General features: G+C 42.4%; 1 long non-coding RNA gene across 1 annotated transcript in view; it reads left to right on the top strand.

Moving 5' to 3' along the window:
- The first annotated feature begins 4,168 nt into the window (after nucleotides 1-4,168).
- LOC104860747 overlaps nucleotides 4,169-12,281 on the top strand; it is a 17,011-nt gene continuing 8,898 nt past the window's right edge. The window contains exons 1-2 of the long non-coding RNA XR_779794.1: nucleotides 4,169-4,328; nucleotides 8,674-8,830. This is a non-coding gene — a long non-coding RNA (uncharacterized LOC104860747). The remainder of the gene's footprint in view (nucleotides 4,329-8,673; nucleotides 8,831-12,281) is intronic.

Genomic DNA, 12,281 nt, shown 5'->3' with positions numbered 1-12,281 from the left:
CTAACATACCTTGTCAATCTTAACTTCCACAATACTCCTAGTGGACTTTTCTCCCTGCTGAAACTGTGTTGTTCACTGTCTCTGAAATGACTTTGATCTTTCCCATGTTTGCCCATATCTTCTTGAAATATCTCTCTTTTCTCATTTTCATTAAAACTCTTTTAAGACCTAGTTGAAATCTTGTTTCCTCTGGCCTTTCCCTAGTCCTTCCTAGCTCACAGTGAATTATCCTTCTTTGGAAAGCCTTTAATAAATACTATCCTTATACTTTATTGGACAATTAAGCATTGGCTGCTTTACAGCTTTGATTGTCTTCAATATTTATGTAAAAAAAATTTTTTAAAGTTTTGGGACAGGGTTTCACTATGTTGCCAAGGTTGGCCTCAGACTAGGTTCAAGCAATCCTCCTGCCTCAGTCATCTAAAAAGCCAGATAACAGGCATATGTCACTGGGCCTGGCTATGTAAAGCTTTTCTCCCCACTGTGCTACAGACTGAACCCATTTGATTATTTTCCCTGCAGCTAAACCCTTTGGAAGTGTAGAAAATCTGGTGCACTTAGCTACAATATAATCTAATACCAGCAAAATCTCAAATTCTAACTTCCAATACTGCCTTTAAAAAAAACCACTATAACACCGAATTTTTAGAAAATCTTTGTATAACTTTTATTTAATCTTAAATTTATGACAAGTCATCTCTGAATTGTTAAAAAGTAATTTAAAATTGTTAGCAAATGTAGCATCTAATTAAATAGAAAATACCTTTATTTCAGCTCTGCAATCTCCTACTTTCACTACATTTTTAAAAAATCACTCTAGAAAAGGAAGTAAGTGGCTCAGTGTTAGTCTTGTATGCAATACAGTTTTAGAAAAATTGAGGGCTGAGTTAGCTCAGTGGTGCTGCCACTTGCCTTGCAAGTGAAAGGTCCTAAGTTTGCTCCCTAGTTAAACAAAAAAGAAAGAAAGACTGAAATTTTGTGTTCTGTTTTGAGAAACAAAGCTTCCTGGGCTTGGTCAACTTTTTCTTAGCAGGAGCATATATGGCATAAGGCTGTTCTATGGGCTTTTTGCTGCCAGCCTCATGAGACTTTCCCCTAGGCTTGTGGGATTTCAGGATTGGCAAAACTCTATTTCAGGATTTTAAAATCTTGTGCAGTTTACCAAGACATCCTATGCTTTGCTCAGGAGCAAGTGGACTTGGCTTTAAGGGCACTTGGACAGAGGAAGGCACCAGGGACAGGAGGCTTACAGAGAGGCTTAAACTGCTGAAGCAGGCGGTGCACAATTCCAAGTCCCCAGCAGGGTCTGCAGTGCCACACTGTGAAAGCCACGAAAGAGAGAGAGGCTGGAAAGGCAGGAGGCCAACAGAAGCCTCAGAACTTCCTCCTCAAGGAGCAGGCGGTCGTGAGCATGACCACAGACTGGCCGTGACATAGTTCAAGGAAAGAGGTCCCAAATCCTCAGAAGTCTCGGAAGTGATCAGAGGGACTGTGGGAATCAAGAAGTTGCCAGAAGTAGCAAGAAGGAAGGCATGTGCCTTCTGAATTGCTTCACCATTCCTTTCCTCTTCTGTCTTGTGCCAAACACATTCCGGATGCTGTTCACTGAATGATGTAATAATGATTCAACTACTTACTTAAACTCATTTTGAGTTACAAATTCTGGAATAGAGCGTTTGTTTAGGTTAGGGAAAATAAACATTAGGAGAGGCAATGATAGTTTCTTCTTACTTTACTGTATTGACCAAACTCACTGCAATAAAATATACTACTTTTTATTTTATTTTATTATTTTTTGGTGTGTGATACTAGAGATTGAGTCCAGGACCTTCACACTGGGCTACATCCAGAGCCCTCTTTTATTTTTTGAGACAGAGTCTCATTAAATCATAAAATTACCCAGGATGGCCTCCAACTGGAGATCCTATTGCATCAGATTCCCAGCGTGCTGGGATTAAAGGTGTGTGTCATCACACCCAGCTTCAGAGTTTTGACACTAGGATGGCTTGTGGAAATAATAAAAGTAAGTTTATGGGGGAAAAAGTGTGTGCATATATGTATATATGTTGTATAGACATAGATACATGCACAGAGAGAAAATAGAAAAATGCACTTATATTCAGGGAATTATATATATATATATAAATGTTTCCATTATTCCAACCAAGACATGGAATATTTTCAGCCTCCCAAAGTGCTTTCTCCTGCCCCCTTACTGTTACCCCTGTTTGGGAACACCCCTGGAATTCTATCACCAGACATCAGTTTTGCCTATTCTTGAAGCTGGTGTGAATGGAATCATACAGTATGTGCTCTTCTGTGTCTGGCTTTGACTCAGCATTATGTCTATGAGTTCCACCCTCATTGTTAGATTTTAGTCTACAATTTACTATTTTCTTCTGGAAATTTAAAAAAGAAAAACAAAACAAAACAAACAGCTAACAGGCAACCAGTCAAGTAAAGGTGCGATTTTTTTAGGCTCTGAATAATTAATGTTTATATTTGTCCTAGTTAGTCCCAAATAGGCAAAACTGCCTTAGGGATAGGAATGGAAAAGTCACAAACATAGAAATACAATTAGCCAAGAAAGAATAAAAGTTCAAGTTCACTTTTAATCTAGCAAGTGCAAGCTAAAAGACAATGGCATGCTTATCTTTGAAAAAATCATTTTTAAATGATAATATTTGACACTAGATATATCTAGTCAGCTTTTGTTTGGTCCCTGGGACAGAATACCTGACACCCACAATTTAAGGAAGGAGAGGTGTGATTTGGTTTACCATTCCCCAGAGCTTTCAGTCCATAGTCAGCTGGCTTCAAGGCAGCCGCCTCACAGGGAAAGGGTGTGGTGGAGCAAAAGCTGGTCAACTGGTACAGGCAGGGAAATGGACCACAGGGGAAGAGTGCCAGGGAAGATAATAGCCCCCAGGGCCACAGCCCCAGGGAACCACCTCCAGAGGGCCATGCCTGCTAGCAGCACATTTGGCTATGAGGATCAGAGGATTAATCCACTGATGAGGACAGGGACCCTCGATCCAGGTCTCTTAATACAGTTAAATTGACAACTAAGATTAACCAGCATGCTAGACAGTTTTCAATAAGATGAGAATGTTCAAATGTACCCAGTGAGAAGATAAATTGGTGAATAAAATTCATGCATCTTTAAAAATCTTCATTCTCCTTTGACATTTCCCTGCTGCAACTCTAACATAAGGAAATTGTTTTAAATATAGGAAAGGGCTTTTACAAAGATACTCATCTAATACCCAAAAGTAAGAAACCACCTAAATATTCAGCAGTCGGGGAATGGTTATAAAAATGTGTCAGGCCAGGTGTGGTGGCACATGCCTATAATCCCAGCTAACTTGAAAGGCTGAGGCAGGAGACTGAAAATTCAAGGCCAGCCGGGGCAAGTTAGTGAGCCTCTGTCTTAAAAATTTAAAAGAAAATTTAAAAGGGCTGGGGAAATAGTTCAGCATTCCCTGGGTTCAATCCCCAGTACTGCAAAAACTAGATTACATTGAAGGACTGGTGGAGCACATCTCCTGAGCTGTAGAACAAAGACTGAGGCCATTGCAGAAACTTAACAAGTCTCCTTTAGAGCCTGCTTTAGCCTACTTCAGCCTGTTTTGTTTTATGTCTCATATTACAAAAGGGAAAGCTCTGGAATCCATGTGTTTATCATTCAACAAATAATTTACTTAACTATCATTTAATTAACAAATGAAAGGTAAGAGAACATATTATAAATTTATCGTAATTTCTAGCATTTTTTCTGACCAATGTAGGTGATAATGAGTATCATGGTAATAACTAATGTTTATTATTTATCTTACTATTGGGTGCTGATTATGGCTTTACCAAGTGCTTTGTGTTGTCTCATTTAGTTTCATTTTATTTTACATTTATTTTATTGCATTGGGGATTGAACCCAAGGCTTCCCACATGCTAGACAAATGCTCTGCCACTGAGCTACACAATCAGTCCCTTACTCTTGCACATTTGGTAATGCCTGTCCTACCCAGTGTCTCCGAGCTGGGGCACCGGGTTCCGGAGGGATGGCGCTGTCTGAGTTGCAGTCTACAACTACTACGGTATCAGTCAGGTCCAAAAACCAGAAGACTTCACCGGAAACAGGAAGTGCTGTGCTTCCACAGGGCACGCCGGATTATCCAGGGGTCAGGCCGGGGGTAGCCAGGATCTCCAGACACCTGAGGAACCAGAGGAAAGGGGCAGTGCCCTGGTCCAGCTGCAATTCAGCGAAACAGTGCTGGTAGTTTGAGTGCCTAAGTGCATTCAGCGTGACAGGAATCACCACAGAAGATCAGGTCTGTGTGCTTTGTGGTTTCCTTATGATACAGGGGAAATAATGTAACTCGTAATATGTTATCCTCAGATGCACGGAGTTTGTGTTCTCCAAAATCGAAGAATGAATTTTAAGGAACAACGAAGTTAAGAGTAGGAAAAATATATTGAAAGAGAAAGCACCTGAGAGACAGGAAGGGACCTGAAAGTGGGTTGCCAGTGAGCCCACTTTTTAAAGGAAGTTTATAGAGCAAAATCATGAGGTGGGTACAATGTGGGTCAAAACTATGACCCACCAATAAGATTACAAGTATAGCTGCTTAGGAAATATTATATAGCTCTAATGGAAAAGCAGGTCAGGTAACAAGTGCACATGAAAAGAACAAAGACTTTTCAGCAAAGGATGGATCTGGTTGTTCACTTTCAAACTAAAGGGACAAAGGAGCCTTCCATCTTCTCAGTCTTGCTTCTTCAGTGCAACCATGGCAGCACTCTCTTTTTTTTCTTTCAAGGTTGTGTTGGAGATATTCAACCCAGTCAGCAAAGTCTGGGCCACCCAAGGCTTCCATCTCTAGAAACATCCGCCTGAAACAGTACCTCATGGCACACACTCATAATTCCCAACACTGACAGAGTCTGAATGAAGTACCACCAAAAAAAAACAAAGAAAAGAAAAAGCCCCCAGTAGAAATCTGAAATTGGAGGCACTTACCTTTTTTTTTTCTATTTCTTTCATCTTTTCCAATTTAAAATTATTTTTAAAATCATGCAAAAAAATCATGTTAAATAGTTTAAATGTGGAGCCTGAATCAAGATTTCAATTTCTGTGGGAACAGACAAGTAAGTGTGTGTACAATGTATAAGTGTAAATACACAGAGGAAAGTTTGGAAAAAATCTCCAAATTGCTCACAGTCGTGGGCCATGTCTCCTGTGGTAATTAAAGGTGGCTTCAGAATGCCCTATAAAAAGTGACAGTTTTAGGGGAGGAGGGGGTGAAGGGAGGGCAGAGGTAAGGGGAAAAAATGAGAATCAAGACTTGCCATGTAAAGGTACATGATCCCAACAATGAATGTAACTGTACTGTATCCCTAAAATGTACCAATAAACTCAATAAAATTAAAAAAAAAAGTGACAGTTTTTAAGTGGAAGAATGTTTCTATGTAATACTTCTTTAACTAAAAATTAACTTGTAAAAAGAAAATAAAAGGTGAAGATCTAGAGCCAGGTGTGCCCTTAATCCCAGCACTTGTGAGGTTGAGGCAGGAGGATTGCTGCAAGTTTGAGGCTATCCTGGGCTACATAGTGAGTTCAAGACCAGCCTGAACTATATATATGAGACCCTGTCTCAAAAACAAAGATCAAGATCAAGATCTAGAATTCTTACTCTGCACTTGTCTCTCACCTACCTTGTAGACATCCCCTCCTGCTCATACATTTTGATTAAATGAATGTTTAGAATTTCTGTAATTAATACTCAGAGCCAAAGGAAAGCTACCTACAGAATACTCCTGTGTGTTCTCTTCTGTGCATTTGGTTCTCTCTCACTGCTTTGCTCCCATTTAGTGGTGTAGGAGGAACAACCCATCTTTCCATTTTCACCCAGAGTCTGTCCCTGGCTCCTCCGATCTTGAGTCGAGGGCATTCTTAGAGTCTGTGAGACAAAAAAAAGAAAGGTTTGGCTCAATTCTCTTCCCAAGGGTACTTGAACATTTTATTAGGAAATGCTCAGTGATTAAAAACTGTTCAGGACCCAAGAAAAGCATTTATGAAACACGTCAGGCTTCTGAGGGAGGAGCCTGGGGACCTGGGTGTTTGGGTGGCACCTGTCTTGTTCTCTCTGGTGTGCGTGCCAGTGCTTGATGGGAGTCCTCAGGCCAGCAAGAAGGTCGCTAGAGGAGGAAGGGAGAAAGAGAAGGAATCCAGGACCTGCAGAGGGAGGCTGTCTGGCTGGAAGTGCCAGTCCCTCACAGCTTCCTAAATAAAACTGTTAGGTGAGCTGTGTCCCCGGAGGTCATACTCAGGAGGAGTAGTGAGGCAGGGACAGAAGTGGTTGTTTACACTTTCAGGTTAAAGGCACTTAGAGAAAGCACCGTGGGCACATTCTTTCCCTGTGTTCAGTGTCTTCTTTGTTTTCTGAGTTCCCAGGCAGCTGTGTGAGCTGTATGCCTGCCCATGCCCCACCACACGATAAAAGCTGTCCCTGGTAACTGACTGAGTTGCCTGCATTCCACTCTGCTCCTTATCAGAAGAACATTCCTGACTCCAAGGGTCAGATCCAGGAGACTCACTGACAGATCGGTCTGTGCTGACAGTACACAGTGCTCGCCTTGGGCTGGGACCCTCCAGGTCTCTCTCTCTCTCTCTCTCTCTCTCTCTCTCTCTCTCTCTCTCTTTTTTTCTATCTCTCTCTCTCTCTCTCTCTCTTTTTCTGGAGTGCAATTGTAAGAAAAGGGGAGACATTCTAAAGAACACAGGCCGGGGCAGGGTGTCACCAGAACACTCTGGTGTTGCCAGCCTGGTTTGTTTAGGGCGGCAGCCACCGTCCTGGTCTCAGGGTCCCCTCGCTGACATGCTCCAGCTTGTGCTGTGTTCGGTGAAAGAGTGGAACATGGACTTTGTTGACTGGGAACTTATGTTCTCTGTTAAAAAATAACAGCACAAGGAAAACTTGGTGGTGAAAGGGCAAAGAGAAAGGGAGACATAAATTCAGAGACCAATTATTTTTCACAGAAAAATCTTCCCCGCGAATCTTTGGAAATGGACTCCCTATTTTTTTCCCCTAAGAGAGAGGTTTTGTATCCTCAGATGAAATCTTAATAATACTTCCGATTTATGCAGGCACATTGATTCTGCTTATGAAAGAAAACAGACACTTTTCCTGGCATGCAGAAGATTATGCACACGCACATACGAGTACGACACTAGGCACTTTGCAAACATAACCTGTACAGGAAAGACAAGGTATCAGAGATGATTTGTTTTCCAAAGTGTTTCAGCTGCTTTTCTGAGACCTTGTTCTAAAGCAAGGGTCACCAGCCCTCAGGCCAGAGACTGGAACCAGGCCGCCCAGGAGGAGGTGAGCAGTGGGCAGGGAAGGGAGCCAGCCAAGTGTCGCTGTATTCACAGCTGCTCCCCATCACCGCGTTACTGCCTGAGACCCTCCTCCTGTGAGATCAGCTGCTGCAGCAGCGTCTCCCAGGAGCAGCTGTAAACTGCTTGTTTGAGAGATCGAAGTGCTCATTCCTGTGAATCATCCCATCCCCCCGCTCCTACTCCCTCACCTCCCCCACCTCCCATCGGTGGAAACTGGTCCCTGGTGCCAAAGAGTTTGGGGAGAGCCATTCTGAAGGGTCTATCTGGTTCTTTTTCCGTATAAATGACCTGACTGGTCAGGAGCCAGGAAAATGTATCTGGGTGAAGGTCGCCGGCCTCCAGGTTCTGTGACTGCTGTCCCCTTCCCCAGTCAGGCCCCAGGGTAGCCTAAAGGCTGTATCTCTGTCCTTTGTCGGAAGGAGGGTTGTGCGGATGCAGGCTTCCTCAGCTCTCAGCAGAGGACTTCTGCGCTCCTTGTGACAGATTCTGATTTAGGAGGACCTGGTGGGAACCGGAAAGTCAACATTTCTAACCCGCGACCAGGGGACACCGGTACTGAGGAGCAGACGGTGCCCCCACCCCCACGTGCACCTGAGGATTTAGTCCTTATCCTCACGCTAGCAAGGCTCCTTCTCCCCTCCATGGCTCTGGTCTCTGAACTGCCCTCATGGCCCAAGCCTGCATTCTGTTCTGGTGTTACCATGCACCCTGCCTTCCTCCTGTTCCCCTCCAAAAGCCTATCAACTCTATAATAATAATATTAGCAACCTGATAAACTCTGCCGCGGTCTCTATGCTAATTAGGTACTCCATCTTCATTAATTACTACTAATGTAGTATGTAGCTTTCACACCTCTCATCCAGGGGAGGACCCCAGGCTCCGGGAAGTTAAATGACTTGTTGAAGGCCACATGGGTAAGGGCCGAGGAGCTGGGACCCTAATCATTGGCCTGTGCTCCTGCCCTGTGAGTAACAGGGACAGCAAGCTCCAAGAAGAAACTGAAACACGGGCGAGAGCTTCGTGGACTCCGGCCGCGGCTCTGAAACCTGGGCCTGCTTCCTCACCCTCACCAAACAGGACTCTCTAGGCCCTCCACACTCAGGCGCTGGAGCTGGGTTGAAAAAGAGGAGCAGGGTTATCTTACAACCCCTTGTGAGAGAAAACAAAAGCGGGGAAGATCAGCCCATCATGGAGCTTTGGGAAGGATGAAGCGGTTGGGGAAATGGGCTTGTCTCAGACAGTGGCCCTCATATAACCTTTGCTTCCATTTTCAGCGTTCAGTTGGCTCCTGGCCACCCCAAGACTGAACAAGAGAGTCGTGGAAGGCGTTTATTTACTCTGGAATCTTTAATACCCAACTGTCCGCTGCAGTGACTGAAAAACGGAACGTTGGCCCCTTGTTCTCAAATGTAGCAAAGATCAATAGCACAGGTGAGCCCTTGTTCTCTTACATGAACACACACTTGTGTACACACATGTGAACAAGCAGCACACACATGTGTATACAGTATGATTTGCCAAGCAAATAAAGGACTCGAGGTTAGGATGGGATATGTGTTACTTATAAAAACAACTTTTTAAAGAGAACTGGAGTGGGGCAAATCCATCCTTATAGTTCCTCATCATTCATGTAGCTGAGCTGTCACTTCATTAAAAGTGTTAGCTTCCCAACGCTATAAAAAAAAAGCTGAGAAAATTAACTTATAAAGAGAAAAATTCATTTTGTCGCACAGTGTAGGAGGTTTCCATGGGGCCGTGACCAGCTCGTCCCATTGCTTTGGTCATGCATTGAGGCAGTGCATCATGGGAGGAGAGCAGCGGAGCAAAACTGCTTGCCTCGTGGCCAGGAGGAAAGAAGGAGGGAAGGAGAGAGAGAGAATAAATGGGCTTTTTGCTACACAAAAATGGCATCAAGCCTGATGTCACTTTTTACAATTACAGCTTTTGTTTGTTTGTGTAGAATTTCCTGTGTATTTTTATTGATTTCTTATCTTCCATATCTGGTAATATTTATAACTTGAATCCCAACATTTATAGATTTGATTTGTCATATAAGAAACTAGCTTTGTTTCTTTTTTTTTTTTTTTTTGGTACCAGGGATCAAACTCGGGTCCTTGCGCTTGCGAGGCAGGCAGTAGAACCGCTGAGCCAAATCCTGGGCCCCTATCTTTGTTTCTTTTACCCAAATCTTTTAGCCACACATTTTGCCTACATCATTGTGTATTATTAAAACATTGTGAGCATTTTCCTTAAGATTGGCTTTTCTGGCGTGGATCTTTGTGACCAGGGCCATGTGACTTTCAATTGGAAAACATGTCCAGGATGAGTTACTTTTTTCCCTTTGAGCTTTTATACACTTTGAGATCTTCAGTGTCCAAAGTATACATTTTTAGCCATTTCAATGCCACTTATACTGAAAGTCAATAACTGAATTACCCAGCACCTCTTGTTGTCAGTTCTTTGGGTGGAGAGGTGGTAAGAAAAATCTTTTGTTTCAACTGAGCGCTTACAAGCAATGAAGGAAGAGATGTAAGAATAGAATAAAATGGGCTTATAATACCATACACAATAGCCAGTTTCTATAAGAAAAGGAGATTAATTTACCCAGATGATACACAAGCCAACTATATAGGTAAAAGAATGATTTTTTCCCCCAAAGATTTGAATCTTCTAGATTTTACAAATAAAAATAAAATATGCCAGTTACATTTGAACTGAGGTAAATAATGCTTTTCTTTTAAAAATATCACTACGTCTTCTGCAGTTCTCAGGACATACTTGTAATGGTTAATTTTATGTGTCAACTTGACAGACCAAGAGGATTCTACATATTTGATTAAGCATTACTCTTGGTGTGTACATAAGGGGGTGTGAGAATAACATTTGAGTCAGTAGACTGAATAAATCAGATTGCCTTCTCAAGTGTAGGTGGGCTTTATTGGACCCAGTGAAGGCCTGAACAGGATAAAAAGTTGAGCAAGACAGAATTTGCTCTCAGTATCTCTCTGACCAGCAGTCTTTGAGCTGGGACATTGATCTCTGCTTTCAAACTCACACTGAAATTTCGCTATCAATTCTCCTTGCCCTCAGATGTTTGGGCTGCTGGTCTTGGGACTTCTCAGCCTCCATACATGTGAGACTATGTGAGATAGATAGATGATAGATAGATGATCATTATGATAGATAATAGACAAGAGAGTGATCATTATGATTGATAAGAGACTGATCATTAGATAGATAGTGAGTTTCCATTTCTCTGGAGAACCTGATTAACACAGTATTTACACTGAAAAGTTAAAATAAATTTTAATTAATAAATTTTAAATTATGGTTTATCTGAAACTCAAATTTAATTATGTGTCCTATATTTTACCTGGAAAACCCACTTAGGTCAGATATTTTGGCTTTATATAGACACAATCTGGATTTTGCTTTTATGGTAATAATGATATTTTTTAAAGATACATGTTTTAGTTACTTTCTCACTGCTGGGACAAGATACCTGACACCCATAAATAGAAGGAGTAGAGGTTTATTTTGACTCACCGATTGTCGAGGTTTCAGACTGTAGCCCACTGGTTCCAAGGCAGCATGGTAGAGGAAGCATAGGGCATGGTGTTGCAGACAGGAAGAACAGCAGGATGATGGGGGAGAGAAGGGGTATACACTGTTCCGGGCCATGCCCACGACGACCCATCTCTTCCCAGGAGGCTTCCCCTCCCAATATAGCACTCAGCTATAGAGCCGTCAGTGGACTAACCCAGTATTACACAGCTGCGATCCAGACACCTCCCAGAAGCCCCACCTTGAGCACATGAGGCTTTAGGGGGACATATAAGCCATAACAATATCTTTGTAGAAATTAAATTCTGCCCACGCTTTACACACCACTCTTGAATTTGTATTCTGTGTTCTGAACTGTCTTCCATATGGCCCACACCCTTAGCATGGGACCCTCAGGTATCACAGTTTAACGATGGGTAAGGTGACAAGGCTTTCTTGTGTCAGGATGCCTTTTATTAATTTGATTGCCTCCAGCTTTGGGTACTGTACATTAGTTGGTGTCACAGACTTAATATTTCATGCTCCCAAGTGGTGGTGATGCAGTTATCTATTCAAGGACATTTATCAAGTATATATTTTGGCTCTGTAGTATACAGATTTATAAAATTAACTCAGTGACTATTGATAGCCTTTTTTTTTTTTTTGATACCAGTGGTCAAACTCGGGTCCTTGTGCTTATGAGGTAGGCACTGGCGCCGCTGAGCTAAATCCCCAGCCCGTGATAACCTATTCTACTAGTCCCTATTGAAGGTCCTGTATGGTTTCTGTCCTTGAGAGACTCATAGTTTGTTGAGGAAGCATGTATCAGAGGGAGTGGTAAAAGAAACCAAGACCTTCAATCCCAAAGGACATGCAGTTTTCCTAAAGGAATACGCAAGCTGAATTTCTTGAGATGAGAACTTTTAAAATGGGTGGGAGGAAAGAAAGGAATCGCAACTGACAGAAGAGAAGCCCTTTCATGACAAGATGACCGATGGGGTCAGAGACTATAAATATGGGATGAGACCCCTCTTTCAAGGCTCCATAAAATCTTCATAAAATATTAGTGTTCTCACCAGTGTATTCTGGGATTGGATGTGTTGTGGACAATCTGACAAAGTGAGTAGGGCCTCAGTGTGGGAATAAAATAAGAGCGAAGGCCCTCGATGGAAAGCCCACTCCATCTAAATTGCGTCATGGGCTCCTCATCTGCCATATCGGATGTAAGGCAAAAATCCAGTTATATCTCAGGTTAAATTGTCACTAAGAAAACAACCTGATTCATGCCAAATATTTGGATTTTCTTTCTTTTGGGGGGGGGGGTTGGGGGAATTTTTTA

This window comes from Fukomys damarensis, unplaced genomic scaffold (assembly GCF_012274545.1).
Source record: "Fukomys damarensis isolate Sample0158 unplaced genomic scaffold, DMR_v1.0_HiC HiC_scaffold_18, whole genome shotgun sequence".
NCBI lineage: Eukaryota > Metazoa > Chordata > Mammalia > Rodentia > Bathyergidae > Fukomys > Fukomys damarensis.
This window is presented reverse-complemented; position numbering and strand designations above follow the sequence as displayed.